The 14168-nt window shown below is 41.7% G+C and overlaps 1 protein-coding gene and 1 long non-coding RNA gene across 9 annotated transcripts in view; one reads left to right on the top strand and one right to left on the bottom strand.

Annotated features, from left to right (window-relative positions):
* Window positions 1-14168, bottom strand: part of WIPF1 (WAS/WASL interacting protein family member 1) — a 128366-nt gene that overhangs the window by 35863 nt on the left and 78335 nt on the right. Inside the window, exons 1-2 of one of the 5 annotated variants that reach the window (XM_047869117.1) lie at window positions 8058-8265; window positions 2417-2502 (exon numbers count right to left, since the gene is read on the bottom strand). The exons of 2 other annotated variants lie outside the window; for them this stretch is intronic. The gene's annotated coding sequence lies outside the window, so the exon portion shown is untranslated. Of the gene's footprint in view, window positions 1-2416; window positions 2503-8057; window positions 8267-14168 lie in introns of those variants that run through there. 2 more of the 5 variants (XM_047869118.1, XM_047869119.1) reach the window with 2 other exon arrangements.
* The window catches only part of LOC125171897 (uncharacterized), a 134439-nt gene that overhangs the window by 86723 nt on the left and 33548 nt on the right, over window positions 1-14168 (top strand). The window lies entirely within an intron of this gene.

Raw genomic sequence — 14168 nt, 5'->3', positions numbered from 1 at the left:
ACTGGAGCTGCACACCAATTGGTCGGAAACTAAGATTTTGAGGCATGGAAGCCGATGACAGCTTTCTCAAGATGGCTGGAGCAGGCCTGTAGGTCCTTTATTCATTGTTGCTTCTTACTCTATCTTCTCCCTTTCTCCCTTGGACAGATAATGCTCTTATCTACATTTCCCAATCCATTACAAAAGGGGGAAACTCCTCTGGTTGTTGCATTTGTCACCAGAACCTTCTGTCTGTCAGGACAACGTGACTCCTTAGCTTATCCTGTAAGCAATTTTGCTGGAATCCCAAATGCCACTGCATGCCTAAACTGTTCCTCAGGTCCCTTTCATAAGGTTAGATTATTATATCCATACACCATTTCTCCCTGCCTCAATCTAACCCAATCTTTGGTTGGAGAAATGAGCTCTCTCGTATATATATGTACAGTAAAACCTTCGATTGTGAGTAACTTATTCTGTGAGTGTTCTGCAAGACAAGCAAACATTTCTAAGAAATTTTAACTTGACAAATGAGTGATGTCTTGTAATACAAGTAGTACGTGATGCTGAATGTCACATGATCACAACTGAGCCAATGGTTCTTTTCTCTCTCTCTCTTTCTCTCATTGTGGGATTGTGGGTGGCAGTCTCCCATGCTCAGACACTTGGTCTCAGGCCACGGTGTTTGGCAGAAATCAGTGATTTTTCAGAACGCTGGAAGGTGCCCACAAATGGCACTAGTGTATTTTTTGTCACTTCAGAGCACCTATGGACAGTCCGTTGCTTTTCCATACAAGATAAGCTTAGGAATGCTTTGCTTCATTCTAGGTCAGGCTGCCTGTAGACACACACCCTTTCCTCTGCTGTCTTATTGCCAGTTACATTAAATACAGTATGTGACAAGAGTTTGTTAATACTATACTGTAGTTAACATCTGAGGGAGCATCTACAATGGCCCCCACGCAGAAAAAGATTCCATTGAGCCAACAGATAGCAGTGATTCTGTTAGTGAAAGTGAAAATCGTCCTACACAATAACCCTCCTCTGGACTCCCTCACACCAGCCAGGAAAGTTTTCAAAGTTAAGTGCAGGTTAATTTGTTTATTTTTATTTATATTTTATATTTTCTTTATTATTTTGTATTATATTACAGTACTGTATTCATTTTTATATGAATATTTTTGGATTGTGAAATGAATCATCTGAGTTTCCATAATTTCTTATGGGGAAATTTGCTTTGATATACAAGTGCTTTGGATTACAAGCATGTTTCCAGAACTAATTATGCTTCCAAACCAAGGTTTTACTATATATATATAATATATATATATACTATATATATATATAAATATACTATATATATAATATATATATAAAATATATATATTAAATATACATATATATATATCTACACACACACACACACACACACACACACACACACACACATATGAGAAAGACACTGCGGACAGCCAGTGTAAGTCAGACCATTTGTAAGCTGGCTGTCATACCCATATGTTTAGGAAGACTTTCAATACGTGATAACATGGTATTTGAGTCTTGGTTGCTAATGCCTGCACACTGACGAATGAGTTCATAAATGCTAATCCTTATGAGGGAGCCCTATGTGCAGTCCTGGCTGTATTCACCACTCTCTTTTCTCCTCATAACAAAAGAGCAGCTTCCCAATGGTCCACCTTCCTAAACCTTCATGGCTTATTAAATGAGAACTTCTAGGGGCACCTGGGTGGCTCAGTTGGTTAAGCATCCGACTCTTGGTTTTGGCTTAGGTCAAAATCTCACGGTTTGTGAGTTCAAGCCCTGCATGGGGCTTGATGCTGACAGTGTGGAGCCTGCTGGGGATTCTCTCTCCCCCTCTCTCTCTGTCCCCTCCCCTATTCACTCTCTTCTGTCTCTCTCTCAAAATAAATAAATAAACTTCAAAACAATTTTTTTTAAAAATGAGAACTTCTAAGAGGCATGTATGACTTGGATTTGTCTCCATAGAGACAGTCTTCACCCTTTGGTTGAGTAAGTGCTAATGAATGCTTGATGAGACATCTCTCCCTAAAGTCAGGAGAGCTGCCAGGTTCCATAGTCAAAGCAGGGGCAGCCCAACAATGATCACGTAAATTGCTGGCTAAGGTAGTTTTGGATAATCACATAGCTTTCGATTACCTACCTGCTGAGCAAGGAGGCATTTGTGTGATAGCAAACACCACCTACCGCACATGGATGAACTCCTCTGGGCAAGTAGAAACCCAGTTGCACAAAATTAGGAAACAAGCACATTGGCTACCATGAGCTTTGTCTAATTCTCCACGTTCCTTTGATTTGTTCAGTTGGCTACCTTCAGGCCCAGGGTCAGCGTGCAGAATCATACAATTTGGAATTGTCACGTTTTTGTGTTTTGTATAATTATTTTTAAGTTTCGTACCTGATGCCTGTGAAAACTTTGTAGTAACGATATGCAAGAAGGTGATGCTAACCCAGTGTTGCAAGATGGTCTCCGATGTGTACAACCTTGACAAGAGACAGGAAATGCCTGTGAGTTCTCCCTCTTAACCTTCCTTGTTACTCAAATGTGGATTTAAATGGTGTCCAACTGCTATGCACTTCCCTTCTGATATGGGACACAACACCCAGGAAAGCTCCTTCCTGGCAGTGAGGGATATGGACGAGGCGACTCTTGATCAGCGATACTTTTAAGGAAAGATCTTGATCAAAAGGGGGGAAATGTGGAATCAAATAATGGAAACCTCATTTAAAATGGAGTCAGGGGCACCTGGGTGGCTCAGTCAGTTAAGTGTCTGACTCCATCTCAGCTCAGGTCTTAATCTCAGGGTCGTGAGTTCAAGTCCCATGTTGGGCTCTGCCCTGGGTGTGGAGCCTACTTTAAAAAAACTAATAAATAAATAAATAAACCAACAAAATAAAAAAATAAGAGGGAATCAGGAGGCCAGAAAAGGGAGCTCTCAGACCCTACTGACATGTCCTCAATTGCAGACCCCAACAGGAAGATGCATTTTTCAATAGGAAGAAGCCTGCTTTACTACCCCAGCAGGCAGAAGGAAGATTTTCTTGCCCAGCCAATGAAAAACTGCCACCACCTGAACTGCGACTTTCCTCCAGCGGGCTTTCGATCAAAGCAGCCCCTTCCAACTTCCTCCTTTTTCTCTGTAAAGTCACCTTCCTCTCCTTTGATCTCACGGTTTGCCTATGATTTTGCCATAGCTTGCATGTGCCCAACTGCAATTTTTCCCAAATAAACCCAACCGGCTGTTTTAGTTTCAAGAGTGACAACACAAAGATGAAAATAAAACATGACAGTTGTATTTAACCACTGAAAGAAGCGTTCGATAAAAACTAAATTTTAGGTGGGGAGCTTGGGTGGCTCAGTCGGTTGAGTGTCCAACTCTTGGTTTCGGCTCAGGTCATGATCTCATACTTCCTGAGTCCGAGCCCTGCGTCGGGCTCTGCGCTGACAGTGCAGAGCCTCCTTGGGAATTTCTCTCCCTCTCTCTGCCCCTCCCCGGCTCACATGCTCTGTATTTCTCTCTCTCAAAATAAATAAATAAAATTAAAAAATAATAATCATTAAATTATAGGTGAAAAAGCGTTGGGGTTAATAATAAGGCAGATAATTTACAGATATTCTAAACATTTTCATGTAGGTCCGTCCAGCTTACGAACACACACATATGCCCCCTCCCCCCTCTGTCTCTATATACACACATGCACATTTGTTTGACCAATAAATATTAAGTTATAATATATATAACTCAACAGTGTTTTAATAAGAAAAGGCTCTTAAATTCATATTGAGTTATTACAACCATAAAAAGTTATTGTAGAAGCATTCATTATAAAGGCAATGAATCCACTCCAAGTTACACTGTAGAAATAAAATCATTTAGCCAACTCAAATTGCTACTAAAATCCTGAATTTTAAAAAGCCCATAGTGTGGGGATGCCTATCATAATTATTATGGATTCTATTCTTTAGAGACTCCTGCATGATGCAAACTTAGTTGGATGTGCTTAAGATCTGAAGACCATTAGAACTAATTAAGATGAAGTTGGCTTTGTTCTTCAACTTCCTGTAAAAATGCTCAACAGGAAAATTGATGCTCACAGCAAACCACAGCCATCCTGTTTCTTCAGCACAATCTTTTCACAGCTGCAGTTGCCTGTAGTTTCTATTTTCTGATACGAGTCACAGCGCAACATCTCTGTTGCCCCACCCCACCCTCACCCTCCAGCAGGCCCAGGCTCAGAGGGCTGTAGGCAATGAGGCAATTAACACAAAGAGGAAAAACAAAAGACTGCTCAACTCAAGAGGAAGCAAAAGGTAGAGACAAGAAACGAGCTTTAAGCAAAGCAGCAGCATCATCTAGTTAGTGGTCTCTGTTATTCGCAATCCCAGCTGGACCACACGCTGTCTGTACACGGAACCCGTCATTTCTCAAAATGTACTTGCTCTTTTCTTGATCATCATTTAAGACGATAAGTGAATTCTGCATATGGGTTGTCTTCTCAATGGTAAGGGTTTGTGTCTTGCTGTATTTAGAGCGTCCTTGGCTAGTTCCGAAATACTTCCTTTAGAGTTCTTTTAGATAAACAGTTAATTTTGGAGGGGGGAGTGGGAAAGGCATTTTTCAGAGAAGACGTTTTGAAACATCTACGATGTCATTGTGATCAGTAGCACACAAATGCACAGTTTCACTGTAAGAGTAACTGGTAGGGAAATAAAGGTTGCTATGAAGTCAAGTAATTTTTTAAATCCACTGTCATACATGCTTCATTTAAAAATGAATGCAAATTTATAGACATCCAAGCCCTTTTAAAAGTGAGAAAATGAAGATAAGTTGAACGTTCCACCTGTCATGGTTCAGCTGTGGGAAAGGGAAAGGAAGCCTTTCTCTGCCTTATCCACATAACTAAAAGGTATCAAGTTTCTTCCCACTACTTCCCGTCTCTTCTAAGTTTTCTCTTTAAGGGGATCAAATTTTAAAGCCAGACTTTTCCTAAATCTTCCAGCATATTTAGTTTCACTGGAGGATTAAGATCTACCCATGTGCCCTTACCCCCAGCATATATGTCAACACACTCAATATATTTTATTCATGTTATCACTGAAATGTAGTCTTACAATACAAGCAAAAGTATCACCAAATTTACTTCTAAAAAGGCCAAAAGACCTAGGAAGGAAAATGTCTTCCTTATGGTTATTCACTTTATTTTACTTTTTTTTTTTAAGCTTATTTATTTAAGAGACAGAGAGCACGAGTGGGGGAGGGGCAGAGAGAGAGGAAGAGAGAATCCCAAGCAGGCTCTGCACTGTCAGTGCAAAGTGAGATCATGACCTGAGTCAAAACCAAGAGTCGGACGCTTAACCGACTAAGCCACCCAGGCGTCCCCTTTAAACCTTTTTTAAAATGTTTGTTTATTTTTGAGAGAGAGACAGAGACAGAGACAGAGAAGCGAGCATGCGTGAGTGGGAGAGGGGCAGAGAGAGGGAGACAGATATCTGAAGCTGTGTGGGGCTGGAACACATGACCCATGAGCCCGATGTGAGGCTCGAACCCACGAACTGGGAGATCATGACTTGAGTCAATATCAGGAGTCAGACACTCAACCGACTGAGCTACCCAGGTGCCCCTGTTGCTGTGACATTTAAAACAAAGCATTTGTAATCTCAGTCTTAGGACTGCAAGAGGGCACCTAGTGGCCTCTACACTGCATTTATGAAAGAAGCTCTTGAAATTCTAGAAAACTTCACATTTAGTTGTTAGGTGGCCTTGGGCAAATTGCATAGTCTAAATCCAGTTTAGACTAAATCCATTTTATTCAAGAGTGAAATAAGGCAAATGCGTAAAAATATTCACTATTTTTTTAAAAATAAAAGAAGGAAAAGAGCCTAACATGTAGCAAGTGCTCAATAAATGCTATTGTCTCCCCCCTCTATTTAACCATAAGAAAGAAACCAGGAGTCGATTGAAACCTTAGCCCACATGTCCATATCCATGCAAACCTCCATATTACAAATGAATGGTGAAGGGAGATGTGTATAGAGTGCATTTTAAATTTCTCAGAAAAGGCGTACTAATTAAGGCATTCCTTATTCTAGTATTTTTTTCAGTTTTAATTTTTAGGAGTGAGGGTTGCAAAATACAGACAGAGGTATTTATGATAGTTCAAGAGAAATGCTCTTTTCAACAAGACATAAATGTATAGCAATTGAATTAAACAAAAGTGAAATGTTTCACAATTTAAACAGCCAGAAACTTAGAAAGTAAAGTGACATGTTCATGAAATGTTAAGCAGACTTCCAAAGGGCATAAAACTTGAAAGCTCCAGAAATTAGGGAGCTCACTTCCTCTTAAATTTTAGCATAGGTTGGACAACTTCCAGACTATGGGCCAGATCTAGAATCTGATTTCATCAATGAGCAGGGTGAGATTGCTGCTGGACCCCAGGGAATCCTTTTTATCACGGACAGTTCTCGGAACACTGCACTTTATCCGGTGTCTGTATGATCCTTAAAAGTTTAAATATTAGAGTAATTAAAGAGCTGTGAACAATGAACTCATGTATGAACTTCTCAAAGAACAGCAAAAAGCCTGATTGGGATTCTAGAGAAATCATTTAAACCTCTTTAGACTACAAAAGGAAGGGTTTTGACTAGATGACGTGCCAGTGCAGAAGCAGCATAACTTTATGAAGTTAATGGGTAACACTTAAGACCCACAGTCCAAATGAATTGGAAGGACGTGGCTTCCACACTGACTGACTAGCCTTTCCAGCCTCTCACCTCCCTCTCTCACTATCCTGTCTTCTTCTTTCTCTTGCCTTCTCACTTATCTATCTTTCTGTATACCAAGCTGTTCTACTTTTCTTTTTTCCTTTTTAATTTTTTCTTTATGTTTATTTATTTTTGAAAGACAGAGAGAAACAGAGCACAAGCAGGAGTGGGGTGGAGAGAGAGGGGGACACAGAATCTGAAGCAGGCTCCAGGCTCTGAGCTGTCAGCACAGAGCCCGACGCTGGGCTCGAACTCACAAATGGTGAGATCATGACCTGAGCCGAAGCTGGACGCTCAGCCGACTGAGCCACCCAGGCGCCCCCTGTTCTACTTTTCTTAATCACAATCTTCCTGAACCTTTTCTCCATTTTACCACTTCTCCATTTTCTACTGCACACACTACTTATACCATTAAATTATTTAAAAGAACTTGTCCTTATTGTCCAACTAAAGTTGTATGGGCCCTCTTAATATTTTCAAGCTTTATTTTATATTTCTCCATGGGGAAAAAGGAGTATGTCAGGTCACTTTTTCATATGTGCCCCACAGGGGGGGAAAATGTTTTTTTTTTATACAACGTTTCCTTAATCCTGTTCTATAGGTCTCTAGGTACATTGCTTGAAAATGTTAAATTACAGTATTTTATGACAAAGTGTTAATCATATTAACTGTAAATAGTTATAATGAATGCTACAAAATTTGGTTAGCAGTATTTAGGGTGTTAAATAGAAAGGTTCTAAAGACAGACTGTCTTTTTCCTAAAATACTCCTCTTTGAAATGGTTTAATTTGGGATTTGAACTTAAGTGACATATCTGTAGCAACAGAATGGCACCAGCTTAGTTCCATGGTACTTTCCTTTGAAGTTTCCAATGACTCCCTTTACGTTAAAAGCACCTAACTGCTGCTTGCCAAAACGATCACTCAAAAGCAGCGTGTGGACAACTGTACCATGCACCGAAAGGATATACTTACAGACATCAACCCTTATTTTAAATGGAAAAAAAAAAAATTCTTGTAGATTCAAACTTGTCCAGGGGTCAGGAAAAATTCTACTGAAAATCTCGCTTATTTTTTGGCACAAAACACAAGTTACAAATTGCCCACAGTCACAATAGTGTTGAAACTAGCATTCTGTGCAACAGGAATCGATTACATGGTCTTCTACTGAGAAATCAAACTATCCCAACATACTACGGCCCACTAAAAGCCATTTAGTTATTCCCTCTAGCTGATAAAGGAAATACATTTAGTTTGAATATAATTTTTCTTACCGTTAGAGGATACTGTAGGAAGGCATGATCGGGGACACAGGTAGACAGACAAGCAAGATGTGAGCCCAGAGAGAAAACGGTCCCTGAAAAAGGCATCATCTTCTAACGCAAGTGTGGGGTCGTTTTTAAACAGCCATTTTGGACAAGTTCTGGCCTCTTGTTAAATGTGACATACTGAGTCAGAGGCAGACGTCTTTCTGTGGTTATTCGCTTCCTGTCTGATTAATTTGTTGTTTGTTCCTTCCTCCTTTGCTTCAGAAAAAGAAACTAGATTGGTTTTACTTATGAAGCAAGCAAGGAAAAAAAACAACAACCCTAAATTAAAAAATTAAATGTTTCTCTTTCCACAAGGTATAACAAATCTGTTTGGTACAGTCACAAGAGATCAGGGTGTCCATCCAGTTGGCAGGCCAATGTTATTCTGGACACCTGCACAATTATAATTGTTCACAGAGCCTGAGATTCCTTCAGGAAAATGCCGCTTGAAAGTATTACTCTCAAGGACTATATCATTCGGTATTACTCTCATTGACTCTACCATTTAGTATTAAGGAAAAGAGTCACCCAAGCACTTGAAGCTCTCAGCTACACCAATGATTAGGGTAAGTGATTCTTCCTCATCTACAGAGCGTTCAAGTGTGTAAAGAGAAAGTCAGAGATGCAGGTGAAGAGAGCTGGTCAGGTGTATGAAGGCAAATGAGTTCTAAAATGTGATTCTGGTGCCCAAGACAGGATAAATGATACTCAGCTCAAGTCCTATGAAGATCCAGAGCTTTGTGTTCAAAAATGTTTTGTTTCTGTCCTTCATACTTAATGGGATAACAATAACTCTCCCAGAAGATGCTTGACGAAAGCAGAGATAATGAGTGCAGAACAAGGAAAGGCAGATTTCTCGTTACTAAAGGTCTCTAAGAAGTGGATAGGCAACGGGCTACATGTAGAAAATACTATGCCAAAATCTTGAGTTATGTATAAATAACCTGAAAATGCTCATAATTCTTGCTTGATCCATCTGAAAGGTTCAGACTTATATTTGCAACACATAGCATGTAACTCTGAGAAAAAAAACTTTGAAAACAAAAACATAGAATCTGTAGAAAGAATGAAAAACAGAGGCATATTTCAGAAACTAACTTCATTGTAAAATGAGAACTTTGGATCCTGATTCTGCTGGGTTCAGAAGGAAAAGGCATGAAAAGACCACAAGTTGCCTAATCAATTCGGGAGGCGGGTGGAAATGTGTGGATTCATTTTTAGTCGGGGGTGAGAAGCAGTGGGTTGGAATGGGGAGCCCTGTGGGATTCTTGGGTAGAGCCCAGGATGTGGAATTTCCTATGATGCTTTGGATGGTCTTACCCAAGATACTGACAGTGCTCCTACTGAGGAGTACTGGGATAGTTGATGTCTAAGGCTCTTTCAGACTCTAAATTCTTTGTGATATGAATCTAGCTGTATGAGTAGAGTTTTATGACGCTGGGCCGTGGCAAAATTCCTGGAAGTAGAGCACTCAAGGATTAGTAATGGAGAGTCCTCCACTTTGCCTGGAGTCATCTAAAGGCAGGAGTGCATCGGTCTTGCCTAATATAGGATCTAGAGTCCAGGGGACATGCAGTATGGGAATAAATACATGCAGGTATGGGGCACCAGACAGAGGTGGAGGCCTGCTGCTGGCATCTCCTTCCCTCTCCACTAACCTCAGGAAAATAGAAAACTTGGTCAGCTACCAAGGAAATGCTTGAGTGAACCTTGGGGAAGTCCAAGTATAGTCTAACTAGGTCTAAAAAGGGAACATGGGGATTGTGATGATTTCTCTCTGTATTTTCAGAATTATTTTGAAGGTCTCCAAGTAAGGCATCGCAAATACACACACGCACATAAATACACCCACACCCGCTCAGTACACAGGCAGTCCCGTCCATTCCCATCCGTCAGGGATGGTTCAATTGTTAGGGAGAATCACTTAGAAGGCTTCAGCCCCCAAGACGCACAAGGGAGTAGTTGTCTAGATTTCGGGTCTGTTTTCATCTTTAATGAAAACTTATAAATACAGTCAACTTTGGACACATTTATGAGGTATCTATTAGGTACCCTAGGACATAAATCAGATAATGTTCCTCCCCTGCTTAAAATCCTGCAGTGGTTTCCCATTTCACCTAGAAAGTCCAGAATCTTTCCCTGGGCCCATAAAACCCCACAATATCTGGCCCTGCCCTGGCCCTCTGACCTCCTCTCAAGTGACAGCCCTTCTTGCTAATTTACCTTCCAGTTCTTTCTGTTCCTTAAACACATTAAGCTCATTTGCATCTTGGGGCCTTACACTTGTAAGCCCTCCTCTCCCCCCTCCTACACTCATCTCCTGGTTCCTTCTCATTCTTCAGTTGTCAGCAAAAATCCTCCTCCTCATGCCCCATCTCTGTGCCTATTTTCTTTTATGCACAGCACATGTCCCCACTTGACATTCTTTTACTTAATGGTTTATGTACTTGTGCGTCCCCACTAGAATTCAAACTCCATGAGGACGGGGACCTTCTTTCCTATGGTCACCTCAGCATCTACAACAGCCTCTGACACTTGGTAGGTGCTCAGTAAATGTGTTGAGTGAAAAAAAAATCAATATCTCCTAAAAATTCTTCCATAATATAACATTCCCTTAAGAGCTTCAGATTGTTTCCTCTCAAATAGTGAGTGAGAAATGCCAAGACGAGACTTGCACCCTCTTCTTGGGAAAGTTCAAGTTAAAAGGGAACTTTCTGGGGTGGCTCAGTCGGTTGAGTGTCCAGCTTTTGACTTCGGCTCAGGTCATGATCCCAGGATAGTAGGACTGAGCCCTGTGTTGGTCTCCACGTTGGGCGTGGAGCCTGCTTGCGATTCTTTTTCTTTCTCCCTCTGCCCCTCCCCTGCTTGTGCACACAGGCATGCCCACGCATGTGCTCATGCGCTGTCTCTTTCTCTCTGTCTCAAAAAAAAAAAAAAAAAAAAAAAGACATGTAATGGGAACTTTTCCAGAGGAAGGATGCCACAGATCTTCAGGGAAGCCTGTTAGCCCACCAGTGGATGCAGTGCAGGTAGCTTATGTAATTGGGCAGTAGGGAGAGAAAAATGGGCTTAAAAAGTCAAAAGTAAACAATCCGATCAGAAAGGGAGAGGAAGAAAAAAAAAAAAAAGAGGTTAGAGTGGGAGAGAGCCAAAGCATAAGAGACTCTTAAAAAATGAGAACAGGGGCGCCTGGGTGGCGCAGTCGGTTGGGCGTCCGACTTCAGCCAGGTCGCGATCTCTCGGTCCGGGAGTTCGAGCCCCGCGTCGGGCTCTGGGCTGATGGCTCAGAGCCTGGAGCCTGTTTCCGATTCTGTATCTCCCTCTCTCTCTGCCCCTCCCCCGTTCATGCTCTGTCTCTCTCTGTCCCAAAAATAAATAAACGTTGGAAAAAAAAAATTAAAAAAAAAATGAGAACAAACTGAGGGTTGATGGGGGGTGGGAGGGAGAGGAGGGTGGGTGATGGGTATTGAGGAGGGTACCTGTTGGGGTGAGCGCTGGGTGTTGTATGGAAACCAATGTGACAATAAATTTCATATATTGAAAAAAAAAAAAAAAGGGAGAGGAAGAAATAAGATAAAGGAAATGAGGCCAGAAAAGATCAGGGAGAGGTTGTGTGGTGGACTGGGGAGAGTTCCAGCTGCATCGAGGGCTACAGGAGACTTGAAGGCCACACTGCAATGATGACACACAAGTCTGGGATGTGAAGGTGCTTCCTGCCCTTCCTCCTCAGTGAGCGGTCTCAGATGGGTATCAGCTTCTTGAAAGAAGGAAATTTAAGACTGCATGAGACTGCAGAGATCAAAGTTCTCACTGTCACTTACAGATGAGGAAATGGGGGTCCAGGGAGGCTAAGCGACCTGCTCGTATCACACGGCTGGCAGCAGCAGAGCAGGAGCCACAAGCCCGGTCTCCTGCTCTGCAGTCCAGTGTCATTACCGCCGTAAGCTTCATTTTAGGTCGTAAAGGAGGATTTCACTTACTTCCTTTCTATAAGCATAAGGAGACAGAAGAAAGAAAAGGTGTAGGGAGAAGGCTGTGGTGTGGAGGGAAGAAGGTGAGGGAGGGTATGATTTGTGTTGCTGTCGGGGCCATTATTATAATCAAAGGCCAAAGGTAAATGGATTAAAAATCCACAGCAAAGAAAGACAATCATAGTTCTGGACTTCAAAGAGAATTAAAAAAAAATTTTTTTAATGTTTTGTTTTATATTTGAGAGAGAAAGAGATAGAGCGTAAGCAGGGGAGGGGCAGAGAGACGAGACAATCTGCGTGCTGTCAGCACACAGCCCCATGCAGGGCTCGAACTCACAAACCACGAGATCATGACGTGAGCCGAAGTGGGACACTGAACCAACCCAGCCACCCGGGCGCCCTGAGAATTTTAAATGTGTATTTCATCCCCATTCAAAACACAGACCAACTGAGCTTAACGGTAGAGTAAAACAAAATCAATAAGCTCTTGAACCAATCAGGTAAAGAATCCTCCATATTAATGTGCAGGAAAAAAAAAAAAACAAAAACAAAAACACCACCACAAACAGACAGAAGATTATAAAACAACAGCACAGTTTTTACCAGTCTGGGAAAAGCAGTAAAGGACCACAGCCCACAACCCTCCCGTGGCAACCCCAAATCAACACAGAATGAATCAGGAGAACAGCAACATGTATAAAATATGAGAAGCCTTGTTGCTTATAATTCTGGTTTCCCAAGTTGTGTTTCCATGACTACCTGTTATAGTATAGTTTTTGCCCTGATAGTAGAAAGATGTTTTAGAATACTGGTTCCTCAATTCTCAAACACCTTCCTCAATAGCAACATGCCCTCCCTTATAGCTTCTTAGGGGGAATGAGAAACCATGCCAGATTAAATGTGCGCATTTATTGTGTGAGGAAATCTACTTTCAAAATGTTAAAATATGAGAATTACATTATTTAAAACAGCAGAAACAAAGAAATTTCCCTCTTCCCCCAAAATAATGAGTACAGTTACACAGGTTTGATCGAATTTATTTTTTTTTAAGTTTATTTATTTATTTTGAAAAAGAGAGTGTGTGTGAATGGGGAGGGGCAGAGAAAGAGGGAGAGAGAATCCCAAGCAGGCTCCATGCTGTCAGCGCAGAGCCTGATGCGGGGCTCAAACCCATGAACCGTGAGATCATGGCCTGAGCCAAAATCAAGAATTGGACGCTTAACCACCTGAGCCACTCAGGCACCCCAGAGGTCTGATCATTTAAAAATAATCTCAGAAACACAGGGAAATTAAAAACAAGTTTTGTACCATTCGACACCCTATCAATATAAATTAGTGTAATCTTACTGGGGACAAATTTGCAATATATTTCCATACGTTTTGGCAGCTTGGCATTCATTCATCCTTCTTATACTGATGCCCTTCAATTTTTGTTTGGAGACCCCTCTCTCCCTCACTCTCAGAGCTGTGGGTCTGAGGCGTGTGCTCCCACTGCAGAGACAGGAAGAGCATGTGATTCAGGGTCAGCTAATCAGAGCCTTGCATTCATTTGGCCCCACATGCTTTTTTAGTGACGGCCAGTGAACTCATTAAAACCAAGGGAGCTTGTGGTCTGAGGCGAGGCCATTTCGGCTGGATGGGCTGGAGTTGGATCTGTGAGGATACGGGGGCTGGAACAGCCACACTCATCCTTTGACGACATGAGGTCTGAAAGTGAAACCAACGAGTGGGGAACTGGGGGTGGGGGAAAATCAGCTACTGATCCTGTTGGTTGAATACATCTGTACCACAGGTTAGCCCTGTTTCTGGGCTTTTATTTTATACTAACAAACAAATTCTCTATTTTGTTTGAGATAGGACAGTCAGGTTTTCTATCACTGGCAATACAAACACTCTTGGGATGTGGAAATCGGTACTAGAAGCGAGTGTTGCATGTGGCTAACCCTAAAATGCGCGGGTACCGATTTAAGGTCAGGTGCAGGCTAGTGCAGGCTCTCCTGGGCTAGTTGGCGTCCTTGTTATGTGATGGCAAACACCACCACTGCCACCTGTTGAATCCTTGGCCTAATACGTCCATGAGCCTACTGATGGTGCACCCCTAGAG

The sequence above is a fragment of the Prionailurus viverrinus genome, chromosome C1 (genome assembly GCF_022837055.1).
Source record: "Prionailurus viverrinus isolate Anna chromosome C1, UM_Priviv_1.0, whole genome shotgun sequence".
NCBI classification, from domain to species: domain Eukaryota; kingdom Metazoa; phylum Chordata; class Mammalia; order Carnivora; family Felidae; genus Prionailurus; species Prionailurus viverrinus.
Note: the sequence above shows the minus strand (reverse complement) of the source record. Positions and strands in the feature narration are given on the sequence as shown.